We start from the raw sequence: 26,099 nt of genomic DNA on the forward strand, positions 1-26,099 counted from the left end.
CAGCATGCTGTCAGTTATTCAGAGTCCAGTTGTCAACTTTGAGAACTGCCTAAGAGCTTGTCATTTTCCTGTATTTTTCTGTCTTGTAGCCATATTGCTTCCCTCCTCCACCATGAGAAAAGGAAGAGAAGGGGAAACCCACAACTGAATTCCTGAGTTGATTTCTACCAATGACTATCCCACCAAGGGCTAAGTCCTATCTCCTGGAGCCTGAGCCCTGTGCTGACAAGATGGGAAAACAAGAGGCCAAGAATCCTGTCTTGTACATGTTATTCCTGACTGGAAACAACCAGGTACTTGAGGTTGGTTCTAGAATTTTCTCTGATATTATTTGAATTTCTCTGGTGAGACTCAGTCTCTTGGTTGATTTCAAAATCTTGAGGCCATCCTTGAGTAAACTATCAAAAGCTAGGGTTTTTTGTGCTAACAACCACAAAATCTTGATTAGTTACTACAATAAATATTCACTTCTCACTTATAGTTCTCCAAGTCAGCTGCAGCATTGCTGGTTTGACCAGGCTCAGCAGGAATTGCCTCCAGGCTGCAGATTGGGTCCCTGTCTGCTCCATATAGCTTCTCATTCTACAATCCAGGCTACCGGGTCAGCTACTCTCTGTGGCATGTTGTCCTTATGGAGGAGAGCAGAAGACCAGGAGTGAGAGAAAACACTCTTCCTAGAAGCTTCTGTTCCAAACTGTCACATCAACACTTCCACTAACATTCCATTGGTCAAAGCACAAAGTCAATTCACAAGGCCAAGGCCAAGATCAATGGGGTGGAGATGTATATTCTGCCTACTCAGAAACACGGTCAAGTCACCTGAAAAATGAGTATTATGTTATTACAGGGGCAGCGCGAAAAGTTGAAAACAATAATTCTGTCCTACTACACCAACCATATAAGGACCTGAAAAGGAAATTCACAGTCACATCAAGTTTACTAGATGTCCTCAATTCATAGGTAATATATTAACAGTAGTGTGCCTCTCTCAATCATGGCTTCATTTAACTTAATTTTGCTTGAGAGCTAGAAGAGTGCTTGTATTATTCCTCACCCTCCTCGCTTCTCTATTAGATTATGTATGTGCACTAGAAGACCTATTCATTAGATTACAGAAGATTTATCATCTCTCTTCATCAATAGAGTGTGTAGTGGAAGTAGTTGGAATCTGTTTTCATAAAAAACATGACTTTCAATCCAGTTTAGGAACTAAATAGATGAGAGTGGTCTTGGGCCATTTATTAAGCATCTCTAGTCTCCATTTCTCTCACATGGAGAACATAGTAACTTCATGGAATTGCTCTGTAGATTAAATGAAATGACATATAAATTACTTATGTCTCTCATAAAGATTCATTTCCTTTCCTTTCTCCTTAATCTCATCCACCATCCAAGGTAAATTTCGAACCCCAGTGCCTTCCCTACACCCCTTTAGATTCCTCTGAATTAAATGAGCTCCTTCTCCTCTGAACTTCTATAGTTCTTAGGGCAGTGATCCATAAACTACTCCTGCATTCATGAATGGATTTCAGGAAGTTCGTGGATCATCATCCTCTCCCTTGGAATTAATGTGAAATTATGTGTGTATGAAACTATATGCATATTTCTGGGGAGAAACTGGTTAGCCTTTACCTGAACTTCAAAGTGCTGCTGGACCCAGAAGAGGTTCTGAACCATTGACACTAGATGAACTGGATAACTCAGCCATCACGATCTATCATCTTGTATGCTGGTTATTGCTTCATGCTATTAGTCCACTTTCACTATTTTAATTATGAGCCTCTTGAGGGAGGAACAAACATACCTTCCATGGCTTATGTATCTTCTACAACTTATAGCACAAGCTGAACACTTGATGAGAAGTATTTGTTGATTAATTACTTAGGTGAGGGTTTAAAAAATACCACCACCACCACAACCAGCAGAGTGAGTCCAAAATGTCGAACGTTTAACAACAGTGCTGAAAGCATGTAGAGAAAAAAAAATCATTAAAAACAAAAGCAAACAAAAAACTCTGGTGGTAGCAGAATTTATCTGTGAACCCATTCTGCCATGTGAAACATTGCATCAGATGTGATTGAAAAACATCTCCTTCCTGATTGAAACACATCTCCTTACTGCATTTCCAGGGTGGCTCCAGGTTATTGCTGTAGAGGGAGGTCATTGGAGAAGCAACGTTTTGACAGTATGTTGGGATGTAACAAGTCCTATTAGAAAACTCTTAGCTCTTGGGGTGCCTGGGTGGCTCAGTCGGTTAAGCGTCCGATTTCGGCTCAGGTCATGATCTCACAGTTTGTGAGTTCGAGCCCCACATCGGGCTCTGTGCTGACAGCTCAGAGCCTGGAGCCTGCTTTGGATTCTGTGTCTACCCCTCTCTCTGCCCCTTCCCTGCTCATGCTCTGTCTCTCTCTGTCTCAAAAAAAAAAAACAAAAAAACAAAAAAACAAAAAAAACATTAAAAGAAAGAAAAGAAAACTCTTAGCTCTCTTTGCAAAAGGAGCTTCTCCTAGTCCATAGGTTGATGTTTGGGTCCAAACATGAAAAGAAAGGAAGAAAAGAAGAAAAAAGAAAAATGGACTTGCTGAGCTTTTTTTTTTTCCTTGCCGGGGAAGCAAAACAAATATAGGATTGAGATCATTAACCAGAAACATAAACACTATCCAAAGATATTTCTCAGAAAGTGAATTTCTAAACATTTAAGAACTTTTACTCCATTGGAAGTGCTGGGTAGGCTTGGGGGAGAAACAACAATCAGGAAATTCTTCGTGGAAGATGCAAGCACGTTGTCAAAAGTCAAGGAGCTCTTGCTGGTCCTCTGGTTTCTTCTTATTGGTTATGACTTCACCGATTCAAGTCTTTGATTCCCCAAGATTTGCACAATAACTTTAGGGGACATCATTGTCAAGTGCAGCGTGGCCGTAGAATTCACAAGGCACACTCCCTACATAAAAATTCACAAGCATACATTTTCGCAAGTCAATCCTGTAACACTTTCAGAGGGCCAGATTCCGTATGCCTAGCAACAATTCTATTTTTGTGTGTGTTTTATCCTTCTTCTCAGCTTCCTTGCTAGGCTTTAGGGAATTAGCAGGACTTACCACCAATTGGATTGCAGAGCTTTTTGGCCCACAGTTAGGCTTGCTATCATCAGGTATGTAAAATCTTGCCCAGTGTAGTCAGAAGTTAAAACCAAACCATCATAAACCTGCAGGACTTATGACCCTGAAAGCCCTGGGGGACTTTCCTGGACCAGACCTCAATGGAACTTTGCCCAAACCCCCAAGTGGGAAATATATATGAACTGATTCTGTGCAGTGTGAAGGCTGAGGCAGCAGCAGAATGCTTTTATAGACTGATACAATGATAGATTAGTACACATTTAATCTTAGGCTAGGGGTTTAGAGGAGTCAGTCTTCCTCAGCCCCTCCTCCCTTTTTGTTAATGTTAATAGGCCTGAGTATGGGTTTAATGGTAAACGGGCATTTTTCTTTTGTGACACAATTATTCTATATTTAAGCCAATTAGAAAGTCATTCCATTAGGGAAAGAAGTGTCAGTAGGACACCATTGTGAAGTATGGCTGGGATTGGCTATTGAATTGTAGATTTCTAGTTTAATTGGTATTGGAGGAAAAAAAAAAGAGGTCATGAGTAGTTTAATAGTTATTTGGCAATAAAAATAACTCGCTTAAAAATTATTTATCTTGAGAGAGAGAGAGAGTGTGTGTGTGTGTGTGTGTGTGTGTGTGCACAAACAGGGGAGGGTCAGAGAGAGAGAGATGGAGAGAGAGAATCTCAAGCAGGCTCCATGCTGTCAGAACAGACCTTAAGACATGGGGCTCGGACTTAAGAATTATGAGATCATGACCTGGCCAAAATCAAGAGTCAGACGCTTAACTAACTGAGCCACCCAGCACCCCTATATCTATATATGTTAAAATGTGAAAATTTGGGGCACCTGGGTGGCTCAGCCGGTTAAGCATCCAACTTTGGCTCAGGTCATGATCTCACTGTTTGTGAACTCAAGCCCCTCGCTGGGCTCTGTGCTGATAGCTCAGAGCCTGAGCCTGCTTCAGATTCTGTGTCTCCCTCTCTCTGCCCCTCCCCCACTTGCACTCTGCCTCTGTCAAAAATAAATAAAAATTAAAAAAAATATAGATATCACTGACTTTAAGAAAGTCTGCTTACAACCAGACTTACAGAACCAATGAATTAGGGGCTATTTTTTACAAAAGTTTTTACAAAATTTCTTTGCTTTTTTACTTAGGTTTCCATAAAGGGTAAGTTTCCTGGTTACATTTAATACTTGTCTGATTTGCAAACACCTAATGGTTACGTTGCTTTTCAGTAGTCAACCTATTGTGAAAAGGAAGACACTTTGCAAACGTATTAGGGCAAAAAAGATGACATTTTGGAAAATAATTAGGATATAAACACAAAGTTCTTGGCTATAGTTTGTGAACGAGATAGGAATTATAGGCTGTCTTGAGAAAAGCTGGAGAAACAGACCCATGTGGTTGAGTCTGTCAATCTGATGTCTGGTGTGTATGTACATAATGAGGTATTTTGATCATGAAAATGATGTAGTTGCACATCCTTAACAAAAAATCCAGATGACACCAACGCTGGAGGGTTTAGCTCCCTTTGTTAGATTCCATATCAGATTCTACATTCCATTTGAGCTTAAGCAAAAAATGAAAGCAAAAAATTTTTAAATTACAAGTCCCAAAGGACTATTAGAAACTTCCCTTAGATAAAGAATTTGTCTCTAACAATGAAGAGTTCGGGGCGCCTGGGTGCCTCGGTCGGTTAAGTGTCCGACTTCGGCTCAGGTCATGATCTCATGGTCAGTGAGTTCGAGCCCCGCGTCGGGCTCTGTGCTGACAGCTCAGAGCCTGGAGCCTGCTTCAGATTCTGTGTCTCCCTCTCTCTCTGCCCCTCCCCTGTTCATGCTCTGTCTCTCTCTGTCTCAAAAATAAATAAACATTAAAAAAAAAAACAAAAAAAAAAACAAAAAAAAAAAAACAATGAAGAGTTCCTTGCGGTTTGATATCTCTGAGACATCCAACACACCCTTACCTTGAGGCTCTGAAGATGAGCAGTTGTAGAAGACTTGTACATCCTATTCTCATGCTAATGGAATGGGAAGTGAACATATTTACATGTATAGTGGTTCTGCCAGGAGAACTCTGCCAGAAGAAGCAATGGAAGTTTCTCCCCAAGGTATTGGGAAATTGCCTGGGGATTTCTTTTAATAGAGAGAGGTCGGCATACCTGCAATTTACCTGATTTTTTCTTCTGGGACTTTGCTTCTCATCTTTGAGAAATGCCTGGAAGGTGTTAAGGAGAATGGAAAAACAAACCCCAAACACTTAGGATTTGGAACCTTGCTATTAGAGTGACAGGGACAGTTCAGGATGCCCTATTTACTTCAGAGTGCAGATCCAGATTTCAGCTGCCTCTGGCAGTGTCCAAGACCTCCAATTGCTTGGGCTACTTTGCCCTGTGAGATTTAGGTACAATTGGTTTGAACCCCATGAAATATACAGTGATATATATGGCATGATTCCTAACATATCTGGAGGTTCTTGATGGTGACAATGATAAATGATGATGGTGGTGGTGAATAGGTGTGTGTGTCCGTGCTCACACATATGTGTGTGCGTGCGTGTGTGTGCGTGTGTATGTGTGTGTATGTGGTGGTCCTGGCAGTGAGGCTTTTTCTTAATAAGCTCTGACTCTGAATTTGCATGTGCAGTGACGTCTCTGGGTCATCTAGGATTTTTTCTGCTGCTCCTTCACAGCCCTGTATCATCACACAGGGCACAATCCTAATCCCTGCTTATCCAAAGTGCATGAATTTGGGGTGCCTGGCGGGGGGGCTCAGTCAGTTAAGTGTCTAACTTTGGCTCAGGTCATGATCTCAGGGTTCGTGCATTCCGAGCCCTGCGTTGGGTTCCATGCTGACAGCTCAGGGCTTGGAGCCTGCTTCATATTCTGGGTCTCCCTCTCTCTCTGCCCTCCCTGACTTGCGCTCTGTCTCTGTCTCTCTCTCAAAAATAAATAAACATTAAAAAAAATTTTAAAAACAACAACAACAACAAAGTGCACCAAGTCAAGACTGTATATGGCAGTCTTGCCATATACAAGACTGTATATGGCACCGAAGGTTTGGGACTAGGATTGTACAATATAAAAATCCAAAATGGAAACTTGACATTCTTCTACTTCAAGTATTTTGGTGATTGCTGAAATCAGGAATTTCCTTCCCTCATGTTGCCCTCTGTCTCCAATTCAATCATTTTTTTTCAATGTTTATTTATTTTTGAGAGGGGGGAGAGAGAGAGAAAGAGATAGAGAGAGAGAGTTGGGGAGGGACAGAGAGAGGGAGACACAGAATCTGAAGTAAGCTCTGGGCTCCACGCTGTCAGCACGTAGTGCAACACGGGGCTTGAACTCATGAACTGCGAGATCATGACCTCAGCCAAAGTCTGATGCTTAACTGACTGAGCCACCCAGGCGCCCCTCCAATTCAATCATTATTGTTCCCTTTCCTCTCCAGCTCATTTATTCATTCCCTTCCCCCTAAATTCCTGTTCATGTTTATATAGAGATCAGTTTAACTCACACCATGTCTCAATTACCATCTTAGTTTGTCCTGAACTTCATTCCCAAATAAATCCATTAAGCCTAAACAAAGATGGTTCTTTCCCTCAAAGGAATTCTCTTACTTAGCAAGAGTTAAATAGCTATGTTTTGTAAATTTTCACTTCATTTCAGTGCTTCAGTGCACACCTATCATTCAGTCAATAAAAGTACCTTTTGAGCACTTTAAACTCTGCCTCACTCCCTCTGTGGGAATGTAAGACCAATGGCTGTTTTTCATTGAAACATATCAGATTTGGAAATGGAATCATGGAGGCCCTGGAATTTTCCCTCTACCAACTCACTCTCCTTTTCTGCTAAAGGGTAGATTTACAAAGAATACATAGGCCCTTCTTTTCAACTCTTTCCCTAAAATCTCCTTTTGGTTTCAAGAGACTCCTACTCTGCTGCCCTTTTAGCTCACCATTCCCTCTGCCTTGCCACCACCCAAACTGGAGGCCAAATAACTCTGCTTAGAACTTCCTCTTGTTATCATTGTAGTTGTGATGGACATCTCCTTGCAGTGGACCATCCCCAGTGATGACACCTGTATAAGAGCACCACAAGATAGCCTTAAACCATTCCAAACACCTCTACTTTTGCAAAGGGTGGGCTTTAACAGTCTGTTATAAGTCCATTTTTTCCTAAGTCCGGCATGGTTAAGGATTTAAACTATTTTATTTTTTTGTTATTTTCTTTTGTGCTTATATGTGTTCTTTTGGGCTCCATTTGAAAAAGGAAACCACTTTTAACCATATTGAAATTCTATGGAAGCATGACTACCTTCCATTTATACCCAATCTCACCTTACCCCATGACCTCTGCAAGTGATGTCAGGAATACCTTAGCAACTGCAGTGTTCACACAGACAGCCTTATCAACACTCACTCAGATGTTGTGCAGACTTGAATGAGTCTGGAAACAATGGAATCATAAGAAATATTGAGACAAAAAGGTTTCTGTGGCAGACTTTCATAGTTAAATTCTTTAACACCCTCCTAGCCTGCTCCTGAATTAATATTAGGTTAACAGACTTTTGATGTTAAGGCTAAATATTCCATTTCATTGATCACTTTTACTAGTCTCTTGCTGACTACTATCCTTTGCTTATACCCAGAGGTTTTCACTTTGCGTGATTTACTTTTTGTTCTTCAAAATTGTTCCTGTGGATGAATGACTCATCCTATGAATCTCTGGACATTTATCATCTTCTTGCCACTCTCAATTTTTTTTTTTTGTTTCCATTGTCATCATAACCTTTAATTAGTGGTACTTTCAAAGTTATCACTGCCTTTTGTACTCACCAGAAATTAAATGCTTATCAACAATAACAGAAATAGAAGAAATCACCGTGTGGACTAACAAACCCATAGATGGCTGAACCTAAAATGACTAACAATGACCAATGACAGCATCTGTGGTGGCAGGCAGAGTTCATAGTCCTTTATTTTAGGGCATCACTTTGTTTATGATTTGGAAATAGATTATGTCTGTTTGTCTCTCTTGCAACTGAGGAGTTCATGCCAGCTTCCCTAGAGGCTGGGTAATAGCTCCTGCCGGTCCGTGATACATAACTACCATGTCAGTTTCATCTCTATTCTCAGATGGATGCAATACTCCTATGCCTCAGTACAGCCAATCTGTTTCTCAAAGGAGTTGAGAAAAGGAGTTGGCAAAGGTTTACTCTGCCTTTCTTTATTCAAGAGTCTTTACCATTGTGGGGAGAGTCTTCCTCACTGTTTCTTCAGAGTGGGGAGTGAGGGGAGGAGGTGGAATGAGCATTCTCAATATTTCTGCTGAGGTTCCCTTCACTGTCCTTCCAGGAGGTCTAGATGCCCTCATGTACACAACTTTCCTGATGACCAAACTCCAGGGCCAGACTTCCCAAGTAAGATTTCCAGATTAAGTTCTTCATCATGGTCCTTGCTAAAGTGATATGAATTAATATCAGGATTTGCAAATGCAGTTTTCCCTCTATTCCTCTCTATACTAACCAGTCCCCAGTGGTGAGATATATTCTGAAGATTCAGTGAAATCTTTGCTGCTCCCTGCCTCTCCATTCCAGGGGAATCACGGAGAGGGTGGAGAGGGTGGGAATAGACGAGCTAGATGCGGTCCTAGAGCCAAATCTTGGCTTGGGCTGCTTGATACACTCAAAGACCTCAAAAGAGCTCTGCTCCACTAATTTTATAGGATTTTGCCCTATAACTTAACCCAAAAGATGCCAAGACTTTACAATAAATGGTTACCCTGGCAACTCAGGGAAACCCAGGATAAACCTAAAGTATGAAATCATTGTTTAGAATGTCCCTGGCCTACTCTTTTAATTCTTGGTTAACGCTTTTTGGACAGGCTCTCTGTTGCTGAGGAGAAGTCCCGAAACTATACATGCTCCATAAACAGTTGAGAACTCAAACTGCTTCAGAGGGCACCCAGCCTGATGGGCAGTGGGCCCTGCTTTGAACTCCATCAACATGCTTCATTTTGCTTGAATTCCATACCAAATCAAATATAATCCTCTGCCTGTCTCTCTTAAATATTCTCAATGTGATACCAACTAGCATCATCTGTTCCTCAGTTTTAAAGGTGTCACATGACCATTTGTTAGACCCATTTTGTTTTAGGATTTATTGCACAGCAGCATCTCATACAGAAAACAAGAAGGAAAATACAATAAGCTGTTTGCTGTCATGGTCATGATTAATGTTCCTACGGTCTATGTTTTCCATCCTTTTATATCAAGATTTATCTCAGTTCGTGCTTTTTTATTTATTACAAAAATCTCTGCTTTTATTGCTGTTTGCATTCTTCACAATTAAGGTGATCTGGCTGGATTTAAGTCAACCATTTTGCTATTTGTTTTTTTTAAATTTATCACATTTGTTCTTTGTTCCTTGGCTTCCTTTCCTTTTTTTGGACTAACTGAGAATTTTTCATGATATCATTTTATGGCCAATATGGGCTGAAAAACTTATTTAAGTAGGCCTTACTGATTTAGTTTTTAGTGGTTGCTCTCAGTTTACAGTACTTATTAACTTTTCACATTCTATTTAAAATTATTATAGCATTTCTTGAAATGAAATGAAATAATGAAAGAAACTTACAACAATCTATATTCATTTCTATCATCCTGCCCCTTTTGGCTAATGTGTTCATAGCTGTTATAAATGCACGATACCTTGTTATTATTTTTGCTTTAAACATACCTATGTTATCAATTCCATAATACATTGTTACTAGTTCTTCCTTATCTCTGAAATAAAGCAAAAATGGAAAACTTAAATATTTATCTATATATATATTTTTACCATTATTGGTGTGCTTCATTCCTTTGTGAAGATCCCAGTTTCTGTCCCTTTCATTTTCCTTGTTCTTGAGGAATTTTAACAAATCATGTAATATTGAAATGAAGTTCTCTCTGAATTTTTGCCTCTCTGAAAAATTGATTTTTCCTTCGTTTTTGAAAGGTATTTTTGCTGGATTTAGAATTTTACGTTGATAGGCTCTCCTGCCCCCAACTCCTCTTTAGCACTTGAAAGATGTTCAATTGTTTTCTGGCTAAACACAGTTAAAAGACAAGAAATCTACTTCTCAGCCTAGCTCCATTTAAGTAATATGTCTTTAGAAATTTGATTATTGTGTGCCTTGATGAGTTTTCTTCCCCCTCTCATTTTAAAAATCCTTATTTGGGTTAATTGAACTTTGTGTATCATCAAATTCAGAAAAATTTCAGCAGTTATATCTTCTAATATTTTTATTCTGTCATTTCTGTCTTCTCTGGACTCCAAATAAGCATAAGTTAGGCCACTTGTTATTGTATCACAGATCACTGAAACATTCATTTATTGGTCTGTTTCTACAGAAAAAGTTTCATCTTGGTTATGGGTACATTTTCCAGCTTCCAAGAATGTCTAATTTTTTGTGTTAGATTGCTGGACTTTGGAATTATATCATCAAGGGTCTGGGTTTCACTGTCATCTTTCAAAGAGCATTAGCTTTTCTTCTAGTGTTTAGTTCAGTTTGCTGTTCATTTTGAACATTTTGAACATCATTTTTAAAAACGTTCCTTAAGGTGGTTCTAGAGTGTCCTAAACTAGAGGAAGATTTCAACCCCTTCTAAGCTGTAGACTTTCTGGGGTTTCCGCTGAGAACCTGAAGTGAGAAGACAAGACCCACCACCTTGTATGATTAGAAATAGAACACCTTCCAGCCCTGTGGGCTCTGTGGCCCAGTCAGTCCATAGCTCCTGAGAAATTCTGCTTTCCTAGAAGCCTGAATTTTTTTACCCTCGGCATGCAGATCTCAGTATTCAGCACAGACTCAGGCATACCCACGTGATTTCTGAAGCTATTTTTCTGCTCCTAGAACTTTGTCCTGCGGCTTCCCATCACTTTGGGCTTCCAGAAGTTGGATTTCTGTTTTCTTTATGTAGCAAGTCTGCCGTGTTCTCCTTGGGACCTCTGCCTTCCTGTGGGCTGCAGTATGCTTTTTGGTAGAAAGCAAGCATAATTGTCAGAATAATCTCTGTTATTTCTCATCTCTCAGGGATCACATCTCTGAGTCCTGATGTGCACATTGGGCAATGACTGAAAGCAGTCATTTCATTCCCCACACCTCACCCCCACCTCGTTTTCTACTTATCTGTTTGGGAAAACTAAGTCAAATCTCTGCTACTTCTTCATGGTTAGATGTAGACCTTCTCGAGTCTTCTTACAGTTAGTTTATTGGAATCAGGACCTAAACAAGGTTCACATTTTACACGTAGAGATTTTGTCTGTAAAAATCTCTTGTTCTGTAACTCATCCCCTCCCCCCTTTTTATGCAATTTATTTCGTAGATAAACTGGACAGTTGTACTTTGAAATTCTGGATTTGGATGATTTCTTCTTAGTGTTCTCATTTAACTTGTCTCTGTTTCTGGAGAACTGTAGTTAGATATAGAGATTCAGTGATCCAGGTGAAAGATTGTAGGCAATAATACTTCTTAGGTACTAATGGTACTCCTAAGACATCACATCATGAAGCAAATAACATTTGTCTTTCCAACTTTCAGTAATGCCAAGATTGACCATTGAGTTCAGATATGACCAGTTCAATCCCCATTATAAATTCTACCAATCAAGAATTTCCCTTTTAACTAAGTGTTGGCATTTATGATATATGACATTATTTCATTAGGATCATAAATCATAATTTTTTAATTCTATCACTTGCTCTCCATTTAATTAGCTAGAATTCTACTTTATGGTAGGTACTTCTCAATGAAATGTCTAAATGATGTTCTGTCATTTTAAAGAGCATCAGGTTGGAATTTGTCAAGGGGAATTTGTAGAAAAAGGCATATATGGTGTTGTATAAACCAAACCATCGTTTTTGAATTTTAATAACAGTGTTGTAGTTAGGAAGGACTTGGAGCAACTGTATTCAAAGGAAATAATGTAATTTTTCCATTTCTGCTTGTACCACTGTGATAATTTTAGTGACTCTGAACATAACCTTGGAGGCAATACCAACATACGATTTCATGTTTTAAAAGTCTATTTAAAGGTATAAAAAGAATGGTTCATCAAATTGGAAGAGACCCCAGAGATCACCTACTCTCTTCCCCTATTTTTGTTGATGAAGAAAATGAAGTTTGGAGGGGTTAAGCGAAATAGAAGAAAGTAGTGGCAAAGCACAGGCTCTGAGATCATTATAGACCTGTGTTTGTTTCTTGACTCCACAATTGACTACTCATGTGACTTTGGTGAAGTTATATAACCTCTCAAGGTGTTAGCTTCCTCATTTGGTTTAGAAGCAATGGGCATGAAAAGTAGCTAACAAAGTCTTGAAATCTTAGACAACTGTAACAACAAAACTATCATTTAAAATGTATTTAACAGACATTTGTTGAGAGTTTGTGTTGCAACAGGCACTATGTTCCTTAATAGAGATAAAATTTTTGTGGGAGGTAGAAAGATGGCCTTGAAGATGTCCACATCCTAAACCTCAGATCCTGTGAATATGTTACCTTACATGGCCAAAGAGACTTTGCAGCTGTGATTGAGCCTAGACTATTGAGATGGAGAGAGTATCCTGGGTTATCCAGGTGGGCTCCATGTAGGCCCAGATGTCCTTTACAAGTGTAAGAGGAAGGTAAGAGAGTTGCAGTCAGAGAGAGAGAGTTGTGACAATGGAAGCAGAGGTTGGGGTGATAGGGTCATGAGCAAGGGAATGCCGGCAACTTGTAGAAGCTGGAAAAGACAAGGAATAGATTCTCCCCTAGAGCCGACAGAAGGAATGCAGCTTTGCCAACCCCATGATTTTAGCCCTGTAAAATCTATTTCTTACTCTGACTTCCGAACTGTAAGATAAAAGATTTGTGTTGCTTTAAGCCACCAAGTGTGTGGTTATTTGGTATAACAGCAATAGAAAACTGATAGAACTTTAAAGAAGACACAGTTCCTATCTTCAGGGACACTATTATTGCTGCTTAACCATCTCATTTGACTGATGTTCATCATTCTCAAATCAGTGTTCTTTGTGCTGCCTTATTATTTCCCAATTACCAGGTATCTGTACATCATCGTCATGACTTTTTACTGCACAACATACTATCAGCTGACACCACACCTGTAATTTTGGGGGTTAGCATAAGGTGAATTACCATGTTGCTACTGGCTTCAACTTCTTTCTGAGCAAATATGTTTGTAAAAGTCACAAGTTTGATATATTACTTATATTTTTGAATATGCATTAAAATAAGACCATATCCAGTAAAATTATTCTTCCACATGCCTCCTCCCGCTAACTTACTCTACAAACCACCAGTGATGCTCATCAGTATTTTGGGATACCTAGCTGCACTCAATTCAGCATTTAGGAAAATTTTCAGTTGGGAACTGTTAAATACTTCAATGAGGCATGGGTTAAGCAGCATGACCACTAACCAACATAGCAGCGATGGTGGAAAGATTCCAGAAACTTTGTTCCTTGCTAATCTATGATGTTATTAACCATCAGTCTTTAATAAAGTCTCCTGAGAGCTTGTAGATATGTGTAATTTGGAAAAGGAGCAGTTTCTTGAACTATTTTGAACACTCCCTCACATGGACAGCCCATCTCAGTCACTGCTTGCTAATACTTTTCTTGAATGAGGAACATTAAAAAAATAATACCCCCCCTTTTTTAAAAGAGATATTATGTCAGCATTCAAACTCCTGGAATTTGGTGTTGATTTAGGTAAATTTGCCAAATTCTTGCATGTCCTAAGTAAAATGGTGAGCTAGAGACTGAGGAAGACACAGCCCAATTGAACATATGACATGAATCGTCTCCAAATTTTCTGCAGTTACAGGAGTGAGCTGGAACAACATACAGAGAGGCTCTTGATTGCAGCTTCAGCAAGTACACAGCTGATCAGACCAGGCCAAACTGAATTTGGCTTGCCTTTGAAGGCTTTAGTTTTCGTATTTTTTTCCCCTCCATTTGGAGTAAGATTCTCTCCACTGCATATGCCACACTCATTTTTCCATCTCAGGAACACAGGCCTCTCTTCTCCCTCAGCCCTGATGTCTCCCATAGAGACATCAGTGAGGCAGACATCATGTGACCCCATCCAGTCCTCCTTGGTCTAGTTTAGCAGAAAGAAGATAAGAGCCATAACATCTGGATTATACGCCTTGCTTGGTCACATACTTACTGTCACCTTGAACAAGATCCCACATTTTTGTGAGTCTTTTTTTCCTTCTCTGTACAAAGGTAGTAACAATACCTTAAAATGTTAGCAGTTCAAGTAACATTATACTATGAACAAAGGACAGATGATGTGAAAGCTATTTGGTAAATTTTAAAGTGCTAGTCTCTGCTGCGTTGTTGCCTTGAAACATACTGTGCTTGAGCGTATCTTTGGACAAATATCCTAGTTAGTCATTCCTCCACTCTCACAAATGTAGGGAAGAGTGGAGAAATGTCATCATATCCTGCTGCTCCCATCCTAAAACCCTTAAAGAATTTCACATTTCACTTTGCCTCAATGTCATCTGGTCACTGCCTACCACTATAACTCTGTTTCCCTTTGGCTTATCCCATTTTAGCCACACTGCCTTCTAAAGTTTTCCTGGATGTACCAAGGTCATTTCCATTCTGTAGCCTCCAGAGTTGTATGCTTGCTCTGACTGGAACTCTGTTTCCTGCATAGATGGCTCCTTGCTTCTTCACAGCACTGAGCTTAGACCTCACCTTTTCAGATACCTTTTCTCAAATGCTGTATCTAAAGGGATCCTCTTGTTTCATAATTCTTTATCATAATAGTCTCTCTATTTCCTTCATATAATTGATCACAAACTATAATTAATCTGCATGTCAATTTGATGGACAGTTTATTATCTCTTGTCAGTAAAATATAAGCTCCATAAGGGAAGGGGTCATTTCCTCTTTAGACATAAAGAATAAAGCTCAACAAAATAGGCCTTCATTCTGGCAAAAACCAAGTCAGTGCTTTGTTTAGGGCCATAGGCCATGGTGGCAATAGGTTTGAATCCTTGTCTGGACTTCTGTTCAGGAGGATATGGTCCTCTAGGAAATGAAGTTAACATTTTATTCTTTCTTGGGGTGCCTGGGTGGCTCAGTTGGTTGAGCGTCCAGCTTCGGCTCACATCATGTTCTGGATGTCCGTGAGTTCCAGCCCTGCATCAGGCTCTCTGCGGACAGCTCAGAGCCTGGAGCCTGCTTCAGATTCTGTGTCTCCCTCTCTCTCTGCCCCGCCCCCACTCATGTTCTGTGTGTGTCTCTCTCTCTGTCAAAAAGAAATAAACATTTAAAAAATTAATATTTTATTCTTTCTCAACACCCTCAGCATCTAGCATAGAGCCTGGCACAAAGTTAAGCTGTAGTATGTCTTGATTTGGGCAGCATGAAACCTGCTTCTGTTTTTCTGAAATGGACCACTGGGTGAACATACGGCTGCTCCCTTGACCCAAGAGAGCTGGCATCTCGTGTTAACCTCTCTGCCCACTTCCGCAACTCGACCTTTGATTCCATTCCATTCCAGGGAATGCCTTCCTCTTCCTCTCATCCACCAACTTGGACAGAATCCCTCTGAGGCTGTTGATAGACAGAAGGGACATTCCAACTTCTATACTACTTGCTAATAAAAATTAATATGAAGTAAAACATACAGAATAACATACACCAGACATTATTCTAAGGGTTTTACATGTTAGCATTTGTATAGTACCTTATTTAATCCTTGCAATAACCCCTGAGGTAGATTATAATTATTTACTCCATTTTATACCTGAGAAAAAAGAGATTTTGAGGCTGAGGAACTTGTCAGTGACAGAGCTGGCACATGAGCCTGGTCAGTCTGTGCTTAGCGATTCTGTGCTTAGCCGTTTAGCTGTAAACAGAGCAATCCTTAAAGACAAATCTTCTGGGCCTATCATTAGCTTTCCCAAGGCCAGATGACATATAGCCTCTAATTAATTGTTTAATGATTTATTACATAAATAATGCATAAGATAAATTCCTCTTTAAAGTAGTTAATTAATTCAAAGAAAGTAAAAGTCCCTCTTAGACCTCATTTTATAACCATGAACTATTTCTCCCATGTTCAGAGGTAACTATTCTATCCAATTTTGCGTCTATTCTCCCATCCATTGATACCTCTGCAATCTTCTGGGCAATCTTCTCGTACACAATTACTAATATAATTTCTCCATTCCTGTGGGTAGCAATACATAATTTCTTTCAGCTAATGCATGTAGAGGTCATGTCACAGGACCAAAGCTCTTGGAATCCACTGTCTCCTGGTGACGTTTGTTCCTGAGTTCAAATTAACATTGATAGATGATTGGCTAGTGATCAGTTTAACCACCATGTATAAAAAGAAAAGACTAATGTAGAAATGTTAAATGTACAGTCAATCTTTGTATTCTTTAACAGCAAACATAGATGTATAGGTAGAGGTTAAAGGCCCCATCTCTGTAACTAGTTATAAGTCTCCGGCTGGTATTTTGGGTTTATATGAAATTGTACATTAAAAGAAAATTCTAGAAGGCAGCCCTCAGAAACTTTTAAGGTTTGTAATGGAAATATTGAACAATCAATTGCTTTTTCACAGGAGCTGGCTTTTTTTTTTTTCACAGTACTTTCATATCCTCCTTGAAATGAACTTGCTTCAGCTTAGCCTCTCTTGGGAAGTACTGTAATTTGGATTCTAAAGCTATAATTTTGTCTGGCCTCATAGCTTGGAGAGTCATTAATCTTATTACTATCTTAGGACCAAATCAACAAAACCTCAGTCATTGTTCTAGGGAATCTGTGGTTTATTCTAGGTATCTTCACAGAAAGATGGGGGAACTGACCTGATGTAGGAGGCTCTACCTCCCCTGACATGTGAGTAGACTAAGGACTTGAGCTTTATGTCATTGAAGGACTTTCTAACTATAAATGAAAATGGGGGAGAACGACTCAAGCTGGCTGAAATATACAGCTGAATGGAATTATTTTATTAATTACCTATAGCTACTTGAATATGATGCCATATATTTAATGAGGAAGCAGTTTATAAGATAAAAACTCAGACTTAAAAAGATTACAATCCAAGCATCACAATTCTGGACTTCAAGTTATATTACAAACCTGTAGTAATCAAAACAGTATGGCACTGGCACAAAAATAGACACTCAATCAATGGAACTGAATAGAACATCCAGAAATAAACCCACAATTCCATAGTCAGTTAATCTTCAACAAAGCAAGAAAGAATATCCAATGGGAAAAAGATTGTCTCTCAACAAATGATGTTGGGAAAACCGGACAGCAACATGCAAAAGAATGAAACTGGACCACTTTCTTAACCCATACACAAAAATAAATTCAAAATGGATCAAAGGCCTAAATGTGAGACCTGACACCATAAAAATCCTAGAGGAGAACACAGGCAGTAACTTCTCTTATATCAGTCATAGAAACTTCTTTCTAGCTATATCTCCTGAGGCAAGGGAAACAAAAGCAAAAATAAACTATTGGGACTACATCAAAATAAAAAACTCTTGCAGTGTGAAGGAAACAATCAACAAAACTAGGGGAAACCTATGGAATGGGAGAAGATATTTACAAATGACATGTCTGATAGGGAGCCTGGGTGGCTCAGTCGGTTGGGTGTCCGACTTTGGCCCAGGTCATGATCCTGTGCTTTATGGGTTTGAGCCCCGTGTCAGGCTCTGGTCTGACAGCTTGGAGCCTGGAGCCTGCTTCAGATTTTTGTCTCCCTCTCTCTCTGCCCCTCCCCTGCTTGCACTGTCTCTCTGTCTCCCAAAAATAAATAAACATTAAAAACAAAAAATAAAAAACATAAAAGCCAAGAGACATATATGATAAAGGGTTAGTATCCAAAACATATAAAGAACTTATACAATCTAACATCCAAAAAATAAATAATCCAATTAAAAAATGGGCAGAAGATGTGAACAGACATTTCTCTAAAGAAGACATCTTGATGGCCAACAGACACATGAAAAGATGCTCAACATCACTCCTCACTAGGGAAATACAAATCAAAACAATGAGGAGATACCACCTCACACCTGTTAGAATGGCTAAAATTAACAACACAAGAAACAACAGGTGTTGGTGAAGATGTGGAGAAAAAGGAACCCTTTTGCAGTGTTGGTGGGAATGCAAACTGGTGCAGCCCCTCTGGAGAACAGTATGGAGGTTCCTGAAAAAATTAAAAATAGAACACCCAATGATCCAAGAATAGCACTACTGGGTATTTACACAACAAATACAAAATACTAATTCAAAGAGATATATGCACGCCTAAATTTATAGCAGCATTACTTATAATAACCAAGATATAGAAGCAGCCCAAGTGTCCACTGATTGATGAATGGGTAAATAATGTGGTAGATATATGCAATAGAATATTATTCAAACATAAAAAAGAATGAATCTTGCCATTTGCAAAGACATGGACAGAGCTAGAGAGTATTATGCTAAGTGAAGTCAGTCAGAGAAAGACAAATACCATATGATTTCACTCATATGTGGAATTTAAGAAATAAAACAAATGAACAAAGGGGAAAAAAGAGAGGCAAACCAAGAAACAGAATTTTATCTATAGAGAACAAACCAGAGGGTAGGTGGGTGGGGGATGGGTGAAATAGGAAATGAGCATTATGGACTGTGCCTGTGATGAGCACTGAGTGATTAAAATAAAACTTTAAAAATAAATAGGGGCACCTAAGTGATTCAGTCAGTTAAGCATCTGACTCGATATCAACTCAGGTCGCGATCTCAGAGTTGTGAGATCAAGCCTCTTGTGGCGCTCTGGGCTGAGAGTGGAGCCTGCTTGGGATTCTCTCTTTCCCTTTCTTTCTGCCCCGCCCTCACTTACACTTTCTCTCTCTCTCTCTCAAAATAAATAAACATTAAAAAATAAATAGATAAATCATTTTTAAAAATTGTACTCCAATAGTCTGTGGAATCTGCAACGTAACCAAAAAAAAGAAGATAGCACTTGCATATAATTTTTAATATTTACTCAGATCATTTTCTATTCGGATCCAGAAGTGTTTATATATACAAAATAACATGTTACAACAATCAAAAAAAATTCCAGAGTGTCCCCCAACACAGATGGTGCCACATAGCTCTATAATGATGAAGGGGTAATGTTGTAGGATAATGTCCTGGTGGAAGTACTCTTGTTTGTTTTCCCATGAGGACAGCATGGATATGGAATGTATGTAACGTTATTATAAGACCACATGTGCTGCAGTGACTTGGCACAAGGCAGCTGGCTTACAGGTGCTCTGGCAAGTTGTGCTGGGAAGGCCTTTTTCCTTTTGTATTTCTTTCTTTTTTAAAAAATCCTTTTGTATTTCCAATATCATGTGCATGAAATGAAATTATTTTAATGTGCTTGTGTGTGTGTGTGTGTGTGTGTGTGTGTGTGTGCACGCACTCGCTGCTGGGACAGATGCTACAGGCATTCCCTTGGGCTGAGCAGTTTGTCTTTGAATGGGGTTTCCGGAAACAGGTGACAGTGCTATTTTCTTTCTTTAGAGGATCTTTTGTTGTGAGTCATGTCAGGGATTGTTAGCTGGAGCAGCTCTCTTTTCCTTTTCATCAAAATTGAGAAAAGGAAACTTAAAGACAAAATGGGCGAAAAAATTACCTTAGAAAAACCAGCCTCAGGAATGGAGCACTTGTAAGATCTTTTGGGCCAAAGCAAGTGGGCCATAAAAGATTAGTAAAAACTTTTATGAACAAAGAGGCAATTATACACATTCTTAATAACCTTTAATCCAGAAGTGTCCCAGTGTTTGTCTTTGAGTCAGATGTACACAATTTTGCTGCTGGAATGCAATCAGCCTGCAGCAAAGTGGATGGTCCGGTAACGAGATAGTCCAATGTGAACTACTTGCAAACGTAGGCGAAGGCATTTGCCTTATCTAGATGCCTCACTGCTTTTACCTAGATGCCTCACAGCTTTGTCAGGAATGTATCTGCTTGGAACATGGCCATCTAAAGGCTGCTCTATTAGCTCATGAAATAGAGAGGAGCGAGTAAAAAATAGCCACCCATACAAGTGTGCTGAAATAAAACTGTTCTTCGTTAGATTCTGACCATTCCCCATTGTGCATTCTCGTTGGATGATGTAAAGTCGTTCGGGTGTGGGAAGCCATACCATGAAGCACAGGAAATGGTTTAAATCTTTGGAAATGTTTTTAAGGTTAAATAAATCGGGAAATGACTATAGTTAAAGTTGCCAACCACTTCAGAGTAATTTTTACTGGCAGATATTTGTTAATTGTCAGTGTTCCTCTGAAAACACACACAACCAAGTTGTCCTGGGATGGTCTACTCCCTGGGTATAGGATATGCTTTTTAAAGAGCCTGTGGTCAGTTCATTGATTTCTCTCAGACTCAACTCAGACCTAGGCATGCCTTCTGGGAATCAGTCAGTGAAATAGGTACATCTTACTGAGCTAATAGTATGACTGTGATTTCTAGATGGATGATGATAAGCAGATGAGCGTTTTAGGAGTTTTTGGTAAATAACTATTGTTGCCTTCGATAAAACCAATAGACACATATCTAAGCTGCTTTGGTGGAAATGTTACACCAATTCCATCAGCTGTTAGATATGATGACTACAAGGAAATGATGGGATGTGTGTCTTGATGACAAGATATGAATTTAAGTCAAGACAGAAAGTGAAACTCATTGGCTAAAAATGCCCATTCTGTAAGGTGAAAGAAATAGCCAATATACTTATTTGGCCTGAAACCAGCAGTGCGTATGCAATCCTCATGACCACCATGAAGATTTGTGAAAACCAGGCTGTTGGCTTCTTCTTTCTCTTCTGTCTCTGCAATTTCTTGACATTTGACTGCTTGATCTCCAAAGAGTAAGGCAAAGGAATTCTAACCTTTTGTCATAGGTGAGTATCGTATCCAGTAATCACTACATGTGATCATTGTGGTTTATGGCACATATCATATACTATTATAACTACATGTCAGTGTTTCTGTTAGTCCCACTAATATATTAGTTCCTTAGGGCACTGTATCTTGTTCAACTCCATAGTCTCAGTACCTAGAAGATTGCTTATAAATAGCAGGCTCTTGGGGCGCCTGGGTGGCGCCCGTTGAGCGTCCGACTTCGGCTCAGGTCATGATCTCACAGCTCCTGACTTTGAGCCCCGTGTCGGGCTCTGTACTGATAGCTCGGAGCCTGGAGCTTGCTTCGGATTCTGTGTCTCCCTGTCTCTCTGCTCCTAACCCACTCACATTCTGTCTCTGTCTCTCTCAAAAATAAATAAACATTAAAAAAAATTTATAAATAGCAGGCTCTTAATTCATGATTGTTGAATAACTAAATGAATAGTAAAATGTCGTATAACATTTAAAATATGGCTGAATAATTATGTCAACCCATCACTATGTCTAAATATGCTACAAAAACAGCCTTATTAAGATACAATTCATATATAATAAAATGTACTTATTAAAAATGTACAATTCAGTGGTTTTTAGTATATTCACAATGTCGTGCAGCTATCACTGCTCTCCAAATTTAGAGCATTTTCATCATCTCAAAAAGAAGTCCTGTACCAATTAACATTTGTTTTCCATACCCACCTCCCTTTAGTCCCTAACAACCACTAGTTTACTTTCTATCCATATGGATTTGCCTATTCTGGATAGTCTATATAATTAGAATTCTATGATATGTGGTCTTTTGTGTCTTGTTCCTTCCAGTTAGCATAATTTTTCAAGGTTTATCCATGTTATACCAAAATAATTCTTCATTCCTTTTTTGTGGCTGAATAATGTGCCATTGTATGGGTATTCCATAGTATATATCCATTCATCAGTTCATGGATATTTTGGTTGTTTCTACTCTGTGGCCCTTATGAATAATGCTGCTATAAACATTCATGTACAAGTTTTTGTATGGACATGTTTTCAGTTCTCTTGGGTATATGCTTTGGAGTGGAGTTACTGGGTCAAATGGTAGCTCTATCTTTAACTTTTTGAGGAAGTGCCAAACTGCTTTCCAAAGTACCTGTACCATTTACAATCCCAGGGGTGCCTGGGTGGCTCAGTCGGTTAAGCGTCCGACTTCGGCTCAGGTCATGATCTCACGGTCCATGAGTTCGAGCCCCGCGTCGAGCTCTGTGCTGACAGCTCAGAGCCTGGAGCCTCTTTCAGATTCTGTGTCTCCCTCTCTCTGACCCTCCCCCGTTCACGCTCTGTCTCTCTCTGTCTCAAAAATAAATAAACGTTAAAAAAAATTAAAAAAAACAAAAACAAAAAACAAAGTACCTGTACCATTTACAATCCCACAATGTATGAAGGTTCAAATTTTTCCCCATCTTCACCAATACTTGTTACTATCTGTCTTTTTTATTTTAGCCACTGTACTATGTATATGGCTTTTCCCTGGTGACTAATGATGTCGAGCATATTTTTATTTATTGGCTATTTGTGTATCTTCTTTGGAGAAATGTCTATTCAAATCCTTTGCCCATTTTTAAATTGGGTTATTTGTCCTTTTATTGTTTAAAGAGTTCTTTAGATATTCTGGATACAAGTTCTTTATGACATAAATGATTTTAAAATATTTTTTTCCAAACCTTTGGGTTTCCTTTTCACTCTTTTGATGGTGCCCTTTGAACCACAGAAGTCCCTAATTTTGATGAAGTTGAGTGTGTCTGGTTTTTCCTTTGGCTGCCTATGCTTCTGTCATTTTTAAGAAGCTGTTATCTAATTCAAGGTCACAAAGGTCACATATATTTTCTTCTGAGACTTGTATAGTTTCATCTCTGAGGTTCAGGTTTTAATACATTTTGAGTTAATTTTTGTATATGGCATGAGATAGGGGTCTAACTCCATTCTTTTGCATGTGGTTATCCAGTTGTCCAAGTATGCTTTTAACATTTAGTGAATGTCTGAGCAGAAATTGAGTGGTGTTTGAGAACATAATGAAACCTCTATAACTCAGACGGTGCTACACTTAAAAGTGATAATAATTTGGATATTGACTTTTTATAATTATAAAGAAAGGCTATACCAAGAAAATTACTAATAAACAGAATTTCACAGAGGATGTTAGTATACTTAGGAAATTCTACTGAAAATCCATGAACTGTATCCATTCACTTGCAAATGTTATCAATATTATTTATATTAATTTATTTTAAAAATGGAACACTTTGGTTTAGTTGAGTTCTTCGAATTGCAAAGAACAGAAATGTTTACCATTAACCTTAAAAAAAAAACAGAAAAAAAGAAAAAAAGAATTTACTAGGATGAATCTGCAAAGCTATCAGAATCCAAGTCTGGTGGCCATATTTTTAAGAGGACTCTTCAACTCTCTTTGGTGGAATGTCTTATTTTTCTTCAGATATCTCATTCTGAGACCAGAAAGCACCAGAGTGCTTTCTTCTTCACTCCATCTTTGGGAATAAAAGCATTCCCATTCCAGCAATAGAAATGGAGCACAGAGGGTAAGCAGGACTTACAGCTTAGAAGGTATGGGAAGGATAAGTGCTGAAAAAGACCAAAGGTTATGAAGAGGATCCAAGAGAGAGGCTCTCTACCCTCTTTAGGGAGTGGCCGTGTGGAATATCCTGAGAAGCTGGAAGTGGGGTCCCCAGTTGTAGAAATAATAGGAGCATCAGATCTGACTTCTCCTTACTTTCCCAGCTCTGTATAGGCTCAACTTTATCATTTGATGCTGGAGTAAGAAATTAGTAGTAGAGATTTGGTTGGGGGCAGGGTTGTGTGTGTCTGCCTGACCTGGTTTTTCATGCATACAAAGACATGGGAAGGGGTCAGTAGGGTGAGAATTGATACACCTTCCCTCTTTGATCAGATTGGATGCTTAACTTCCATCAGTGGAACATGGAAAGAGAGTCAGCAGCTAACCAATTAGTCAAGCTTTTTTTTTTTTTTCTTTTTTGTAACTGTTCTTCCTCCCTTCCATACTCCTTATCTCTGAGTTAACTGTGCTTGATTACACTAAGGCATATAGGGAATTGACCACATTTCCTTGTGACTTGCATGTCTGTGTCTCACTAAACTGCTTTAGTTTCTTCTTGCTTCTGACTTTGCCTCCTTACCTTTTGAATGCAATTTCTCTGACTCCCAGATTCTGCATACTTATAGTTATTAATTTCTCAAAACAACTTGGCCTAACACCTGTCACCCTTGACTCTGCTTCACAGTCCCTATGCTTTCTTCCAACTGCAGTTCTCAAGGCTTATTTCCAATTCCTGCAAAAGGGAATTGGATTGGACCAGCTCAGTCTTTCACATCAGATGACTTCATGTGTGTCTGACCAGCTTTTAGATTGTTTGTCTTTGACTCTCTACCCTACCCTGTTATGGCTGGGTCTTAGACTGGTGTGGCTTACAATTGGCCATCCAAAGGCCAGCGGGGAGGATTAGCCATCTAGGATAACCTGTGAACATGGGAAGCCCTATGACTTTTAAATCTAAAAATTGCCTACTGTGGTATAGAAAACAAATACATTCGACTTCTGGGTAAGTATATATAAATAAATGTAGACACGTTCTCTTCTTTTAAAATAATAATTAAAGGGGCACCTGGGTGGCTCAGTTGGCTAAGTGTCTGACTTCAGCTCAAGTCATGATCTCATGGTTCATGAGTTTGTGCCTTGCGTTGGGCTTTGTGCTGACAGCTCAGAGCCTGGAGCCTGCTTCGGATTCTGTGTCTCCCTCTATCTCTGCCCTGCTCACACTCTGTCTCTCTCTCTCTCAAAAATAAATAAAACATTAAAAATTTTTTTAAATAAGAATTAAATAAAAAACCCAGTAAATTGCTCATTCAAATTCAAACATTTCACAAATTCTCCCATGAGTACCAGTTAGTAGGGTTTTTATATTTTTAAGAACTTAGTTTTTTTTAACCAACCATATTCTTTTAAAAAATGTTTTTTTAAGTTTATTTATTTATTTTGAGAGACAGAGAGAACAGTGGGGAAGGGCAGAGAGAGAGAGAAAGAGAGAATCCCAAGCAGGCCCCACATCCAGTGTAGATCCTGACATGGGGCTCAACCTCAGGACCCTGAGATCATGACCTGAGCTGAAATCAAGAGTCGGACACTTAACCGACTGAGCCACCCGGGTGCCCCTTTTAACCAACCATATTCTTCAATATTACAGGAGAACTAAGCCTCTGTGCTTTTGCTCTTTTCTCCAATGTTCCTATATAAGGACTCATCCCCACCCCACCCCCATGTTATGAAGTTCTTTTAGGGGTCAAAGAATGTTATAGCTGAATTGTGTCCCCCATCCCCAAATTCATATGTTGGGGTTGTTCATACAGTCACATACAATATGACTGTATTTGGAGATAGCGCCTTTAGGGAGTTGTTAAGATTAAATAAAGTCATACAGGTGCAGATCTAATCTGATAGACTGGTGCTCTTATTAGAAGAGGAAGAAACACCAGAGCTCTCTTTCTTTCCCTATGCACACACAGAAGAGAGACTGTGTGAGGACACGGCAAGGAGATAGCCATCCACAAGCCAGGAAGAGCAGTCTCATCAGAACCCAGCTCTGAGGGCACCCTGATCACGGACTTCCCACAGCCTCCAGAATTGTGAGAGGGTGAATTTCTATTGTTGAAGCCAACCAGTCTGTGGTATGTTGTGACCGCCCTTGCTGACTAAAACAAAGAATGCAGCAGATATCGATGGGGTCAATCCTAATTATCTCTAATGCTGAACTCAGTTTTATTTTTGTACTAGTTCTATATGAAACGACATTACGTAAGCATTTGTTTACATGGTTTCTGCAATCCCCTTACCCCTTTTACAATGTAAACTCCGCGGGGAGAGGACTTGACTGTCTTGCTCACTGCTGTACTTGTAGGCATTTGGTACACAAAAACATACTTACTGAGTGAATGACTTGGTGATGAAATAATTTTGGT

General features: G+C 39.3%; 1 protein-coding gene across 3 annotated transcripts in view; it reads left to right on the top strand.

Moving 5' to 3' along the window:
* Positions 1-26,099, top strand: part of SH3GL2 (SH3 domain containing GRB2 like 2, endophilin A1) — a 317,554-nt gene that overhangs the window by 290,327 nt on the left and 1,128 nt on the right. For 2 of the 3 annotated variants that reach the window (XR_006210705.1, XR_006210707.1), the window contains exon 9: positions 90-293. The gene's annotated coding sequence lies outside the window, so the exon portion shown is untranslated. Of the gene's footprint in view, positions 1-89; positions 303-26,099 lie in introns of all 3 variants that reach the window. The other variant, XR_006210706.1, reaches the window with a different exon arrangement.

The sequence above is a fragment of the Panthera tigris genome, chromosome D4 (genome assembly GCF_018350195.1).
Source record: "Panthera tigris isolate Pti1 chromosome D4, P.tigris_Pti1_mat1.1, whole genome shotgun sequence".
Taxonomy (NCBI): domain Eukaryota; kingdom Metazoa; phylum Chordata; class Mammalia; order Carnivora; family Felidae; genus Panthera; species Panthera tigris.